Below are 7,004 nucleotides of genomic sequence, written 5' to 3' on the forward strand. Positions count from 1 at the left end.
ATCCAGTATCCCACCGCTCTGCTACTACTCCTCCGAGAGCTCCTTCCTTTATTTAAATATATGTTGTTGGATTATTATTTCACATTTTCGTCAGCTATTTGTTTGCAGCATCTACGTGTGTTTTATTTTTATTTTAGGCTTTGACACGCTCAATAGGGCATCCTGGTCCAACAATAATTAAAAATACACTTTTTTTTATATTTTCCATCTCTGGCCCTTTAATTAACCCTTTCCCTTTATGCAAAAACGCCTCCCTTGACGGCCTTGCTCTCTCTGACTCAGTTTTCTTACCCTTTGCCCTCATTGTTCCTCCTGACACGTCACTAAATGGATCCTGAAGAATCTAGTTGTATACGCTATGCTAATACCTTCTGACACATTTGTTCATCGTCTCTTTATCATTAATAATTATGCAAAGAAGCCGCGTTCTCAGCCATGCAAAAGAAAGCAATCTTAGTATGCAAATGGTTAAAGTCCCAGTGGAGTGTGGTGATTAGATGTGTGTTGATAAACTCACTTATGATGAGTGACAGTGAGCAGGATTGAAGTCGCTCTGGTCAGCACCGCCGCAGATACTGATGAAAACACAGCCACCAAATGCCAGGGCATCCCCAGATGCATGATGGGACACAAATGAAATGGTGTAAAATGTCATTGTGGCTGCTGTGCGCCCATTAATAACCAGAGAGGATGAAGCACGCGGGATAATGAGAGGAGATTGGCTTCCTGATTGAAGGCTTTGCCTTTTCTGCTCAGCCAGATGTTGGCCCTTGCTGCGACTTTTCACTTTCAGCTGCTAACATCCCAAAACCTTTTTCAACTATCGTGACTGAACCCTAAACCCCACAAAGGATCCAACACCAGATTTTGCACTAAACAGACAGACAGACTGATTGAGTGGCACCAACTACTTGAAAATCCTTCACTAAATTTGTTTGTACATGGTAACATGGGGCTAATTCCAAGTAATTTACTACATCAGGTAGCAGCAACACGACTTAAGAAATATCCTGCCTAATACAGGCTGTGGTGATGTGAACATTAGTTACTGGAAAATATATGTGGCACCACTTCTATGAATGCACTTTCATGTAGTTTCATTATACAGTAATAAACTAAACTGAACAGCGGTCGGGTCTTGCTTTCTCCCGACGCTGTAAAACAGAGCTGGGTATTTGCAGTCGAACAATTCCTGCCTTAACCACTGCTGATTACCTGGTTCAGGTGTGTTTAGTCAATCACAAGCTGGTAGGAACCCATTAACTTTGTCTTTCCCCATTTGCTCTCATCTGAAAAGTATCAAGTAGGGCAGCGACCCCTAAAGTCTACACATTTTATCTGAGTGGTTTCTAAACTCATATGGTAAGAGAATTTAAAGTCCCACTATTGGTATAAACGTATAATAATAAGAATCCTAAGAAGCACTGATGGGATAAAACGCGGGTTCATGTTTGAGCTGCGTGGTTTTCACTATCATATCACTAACAAAAACAATGACAGCAGTTTCTTTTACTTTCCATAAAATGCAGAAGCTCTGCAGCAAGTTTTACTTAGGATTTGCAGCAACTAAAACTTTGAGAAACATTCATTTGTTTTTATGTTAGTTCCTGAACTGTAGTTTGGGGTGTTTGATTGCTACCTCTTGTTTTGTTCAAATCTTAAAGAGAAGCCCACATTTTACCTACATATATTTTTTTATTTTATATTGTGAGTAATATTGGTGTAATTGCACCCATTGTACTCAACTCCCAGCTGTCTTTTACTCTACTACTTCTTATTATATGCTTCAATTATAAGTACAAAGTAGTCCAACAAGGTCTGTTTTATTTCCATTTACCCACTAATAATGAAAACACGTTTTGTAATTCAAGGTTTGTGTTTTCTGAGCACTTTTGTACTTTGCTGTAAATGCCTCATCAGCAGCCTACTTGCAACATAATAATGATAGTGTTGATTTACAGCATACTCCTCTCACATGTAAATGATCTAGAAGTGTGGGATGTTTGTTCACCTGTTTCCGGGTAATCATACATCATTATTCAAAGGGTGCTTTGACTGTCATCTGTTGTCAGATAGGCCTGATCTTCACTTCAAAGGGGTATGCTCTGTGCTCGCCCAAATGGCCTGATAATATTCACTGTGATAATACATCACGCTGATGTCTTTCTCTCCACTTCCACTCGGCTGTGCGCTTTGTAGAGGCGAGGATCCTATCTCCCTTCACAACGGGAAAATGAAGAAAACTACACACCAAACGCTCAACACATCTATAACGGGGATAGTTTTACATGTCACTCACTGGCCTAGAAGACTAAAGGGTTGCACAAGATGAATGCCACCGAACAAAGTCTTCATGTACTTGGACAGTTTTTATTCTTCCCTCGTGTAACATAATAGAAAATCCTCTTTGCATTTAGTCAAACAGATCTGCAGTCCAGGTGTGAAGCACTTAATCACAAAACACTTGAGTTGTTTTTTATAGACCTTTGCAGCCAGAAGCTTCCTGAGAACATTTTCCAAAGCAAAACTATCTGTCTCTACCTGAAATTGGCTTAGTAATCAAGGTAAATACTTGAAAATTATTCATTTTTTACCCAAATAGCTTACAAAGTGCTTCCATTTAATGCTAGCAGTTGTTATGTCCAGGGCTTGAAAGAGCAATGGTTATTACATGTTCTCGTCAAATCAATGTAGTTACTTCGCTTAAATATTGGTTAAGGAGAGGGCTGGCAGTGTTTTCCTTGGGAAAAAAACCCTATGAACAGACAAAAACTTAAAAACTTCAGTGCAATTATGAGCGATTTGTAAAGGTAAAATTGTAGAAATGTGACTTTTTCTCCTGACAGCTCACGGGAGTAGAAATAACTGAGTCACTATAAAAAGCCAGCACAGCGTATGCACATCCAAATACTGTAACAAGTATACATGGAAATTCATATCCAGTCTATTTCAATTACTATTTGACACGGTGTTCAACCATAGTAACAACAGGCGTGATGGCGGAGGTGACTGAAGTCTGTGCTTATAGCTTAGCGTGTATGTTGCCTGTGTGTAATTAACTCTGGGGAAGGTAGATGGTCTTGTTTTAAATGTATCCGCAACAGCTATAAACACCATAAATAGCTCTGCAATACCTACTATTCGAGTGTCCTTCAAGAAGACACTGAACACTCAGTGGTACAAACTATAGATAAAAACCTGTGTGTGTGTGTGTGTGTGTGTGTGTGTGTGTGTGTGTGTGTGTGTGTGTGTGTGTGTGTGTGTGTGTGGACTATACTATGTGAGCAAAAACCATAAATATTTCCTGAAGAACTTTTAGCTTTACTGCACAACGAGTCTAACAAAAGCGTCGGTATATCGTGTGAGTCTAATTTGCAGCTTGTTTTCACCTTGTTTCTTCATTTCACTGTATGTATGTTTTCTTACAAGTATGTGCTGATTGCTCACAGCAGGAGAAGGCGGTGTCTGTCATTAAAGTAGCCTGTAGATTATTCTTCTACATTTTTGTCTCACAGTTTGAACCTACACTTACTTGGATTGAGAGCCCGGCCCAATCAGCAGACTGTTGTTTAAGTTGTATACCGTCTTCTGTAAAAACATACCAGATCATTTTGTTTCAAACATTTTTTTCTCCTTGCTGCTGGCATGATAGGAAAAGTCACACAAATTCAGTTTTAGGTGGGATTTGAACTGTTTCTCCTTTTCGACGACTTTTCTCTTTTACCTTCAGCTGTAGGATTTCATTTTAAGCTGCCACACTTCTACTCTGCTGATAGCCTTGAGTAAAATGTTTCTGGAAATCCATCAAAGAAGAGCTGATAAACGTGGCGCTAAAGAAGAAGAGGGGCTGGAGAGGACTGGAGGGGTCACATACACGGAAAAGACTGAACAATGTCATCACCAGACAGATGCTATCATGGAGCCCCTGGGGAAAGAGGGAGTTAGACACATCTGAGACAAACTGAAAAGAAGCCAAAATAAAAAAAATAATAATAATAATCTGAAGCTGTGTAGGGAGTATGAGAAGTGTCAGTGAGTAATAATTGTATTAACTGCTTGGATTAGAATGGGATACACAGCATATCTACCTGCAGCCTCTCCAGCTGCCTCCTCACCCAGCAGCTGAGGGAGCCTCCATGTTGCTTGACATGTTGGAATAAAATGGGGGTGGGTGATGGAGTGGTGTTGAAGCCCACAATGGGTGCTCGGGGTAGTAAGAGTGAGACTGACAGAACCTGCATTCGCACAGAACCTGAGGCCTTGTTCGTGTTCGAGACAGATTTTCCTCGTGCTTGAAAAACGGATCCCTTCTCATTTGTTTGAACGACAGAGCGCGTTCACTCAGCGGAGACCTGCGACACAGCAGCAGTGATGCAGCCTAATGTGTGACGTTGCCCAACAAATTGTCACGACCAAAGAAAAGTCTGAATTTTTTTTGCTATCGTTCAATCCTTTCAGTGACTATTATAACCCACGGTGCTGTTTGGGAGTCTAATGAGCTTTTTAAACACATAAATGTGTCCCCTGGAGCATTGCATAGGTACAACACAAGCCCACCTACGCAGCCCCCTGCATTGTTTGAACGCAGGGCAACATGTCTGTTTGAATATAGCCTTAAGGTGTAAGGTGTGGAGTTTTTCTGCAATACAACATCTTCTGGTACACTTTCATCATTATATACCACTGGGTACAGCATGTTTTATAAATCAAGTTTTTTGTTTGCCTAATTTTAATCAGGAAAACAACAACAGTTGAGCGTCACATTTCACCCATTGACATCACCACCGTAAACTAAAGTGTTGCCAGGCTGTATCATGCTTCAAATCCTCCACAGCAACTGTGTTTCTGTTCTTTTATTTACATCGTGATAAGGAGAGACAGTGACCTACACACATATTAACGAGGTGGTGCAAATTATATAAGCTCCGGGTCGATCCATGTAGCCACTGCAGGCTACGTCAAAGCCCATAGTATAAATACAACTAAACATATTAAACTCACTGTGAGCATGTTAGCACGCTGATGTTGCCAAAGCACCTCACAGAACCATTAGCGTGGCTCTGGACTCTGGTTTAAAAATAGATCTTGCTGTTCTGAGTTGTGCTTTTAGAGAGTGAGAGTGCACCTGAACTGTCTTCTAAAGTGCCACTTCCCAGCTTTGACCCAGCTCCAGTATGTGCTATACATCCTGTTTCACACTGAGCTCCTCTATCCTGGGATTAAGTGACACTCAGACTATCCAGACAGATTTCTATCCCTGTCAGAAAACAGCCACCAGAGTCAGACGGGAACTTTACTCTTTCTACAGGTTGTCATTTGCTGCACTGCAGTTACAACTGTGCTTATTCTCTTTTTTTTTTTTTTTAACCAGCACCACACCACAGTGGATGTGTACTTACTGTTGTCATGATCCAACTTGCACACAAAACACTAAACTTTAGGCTTTTGTTCAGAGTCCCATAAATCCTTTCTCCATTCCCAAGACAAAGCAGCATTAATACCTCTAATGCAATAATAAGCAGCACAAGCGAATACACAATCAAAGCTCGAAGAATCACTTAGTGAAGAATGGGGAGATTTATTATGTTTCAGCTGGACGAGAGTCAAGAACAAGCGACTTGCCAAAATGTACTCCAAAGAAGAAAAAAAAGGCATCCCACGTGTCTACAAATTTATGTTAAATTATGTTTCACAGTTATTCATCTGATATTTATTCATTTGATGCTATATTATTGTGTGAAAAGCCAGCGTTGTACTGTAGGTGCAGGTGTGAACGGTTCTTCTCCCTGCAGCAGTTTACAAAATAGACACTTTCTTCAATATTTCCTCTTCCCTAATCTTCCGAGTGCACCCCTAGAAAAAAAAAACACTCCAATTTAGCTCCACCTAAATCCCTGTCTGACTGCTGTTCCCACAGAAAGAACACCCTGGTGACTTTTTACTTCACTTTGTGTGTCCTGTTTCTACTTTCTCTCAGTGCTGTGCTCCATTTTTTTAAATTCTTGCATCTTGCTTCTTTAACCTTTAACTTCTTTTTTTGTTTGTTTGTTTGCTTGTTTAATTCACTGGACGTCCTTGAGCACAACAAAAACCCAACTGACAAGCAGATGAGTAACAGATTCTCTCTGCAGCGTTTACTGGTCAAAGCTATTTTGATATAAAAGGGATTTATGAGCAATTTTTGCACCAGACCAATTAGGTTCTGCCTCTGTGCATCTGTGTTTCAGGACTTGTTCTGTTTCATGTTGATTTAATCCAATCATGCGTAGTTATAAATGCAATTACATTTATTAATTTCCACAGCATTATACAGTTGATGCGGTCATGACCTCCTGTTTGAATGGCTGCAGCACCTTTATTATTAGAATAACAATAAAGAGGCCATCCATGCTGATCTGCTGAACAAAACCCACTTCTATGCTTTTTGCTTGATATGAATAAAACATGGGTAATGCAATTTGTGATGCCCGACATGGCAAAGTTTCTGTTATGTTTCAAATAGACCTTAATTCACTCAATTTAAAACATAATAACAATAATAATAATATTATTAATATTAATAATAATTATTATTATTATCACTTAACCAATACATTTCATAACAGAATTGGAATTAGCAGTGTACATACTCTGCAGCCAGAAATGACAAAAATGCTGGAAATTAAAATACCTGCATGGAAATTTTTCAGTTTTGTATTAATGTTTTTGTTGTGACCCTAACCCTAACCCATCATAAGGAATTCATTAATTATGCGTGTGACTAGTTACTGTTATCCGAGTCAAACCTGAACAACACTGCCTTGGGCAAATGAGGAGATTCTATTGTAGTCAATACCATGAAGTGACCTTGCCACTGTTCAAACCAGTTTGGAAGGAGACAAGGTTTCTCTGAGAGGAGTCCTGCATATCTTATCCACAGACCTGTCAGATCCATGTAGTGGTAAAATTTTTAAACAGTCAAGAGTTGAAACAGTGTAACCTTCTCAAAAGTGAACAACATTTTA

The sequence above is a fragment of the Anabas testudineus genome, chromosome 2, assembly GCF_900324465.2.
Source record: "Anabas testudineus chromosome 2, fAnaTes1.2, whole genome shotgun sequence".
Classification (NCBI taxonomy): domain Eukaryota; kingdom Metazoa; phylum Chordata; class Actinopteri; order Anabantiformes; family Anabantidae; genus Anabas; species Anabas testudineus.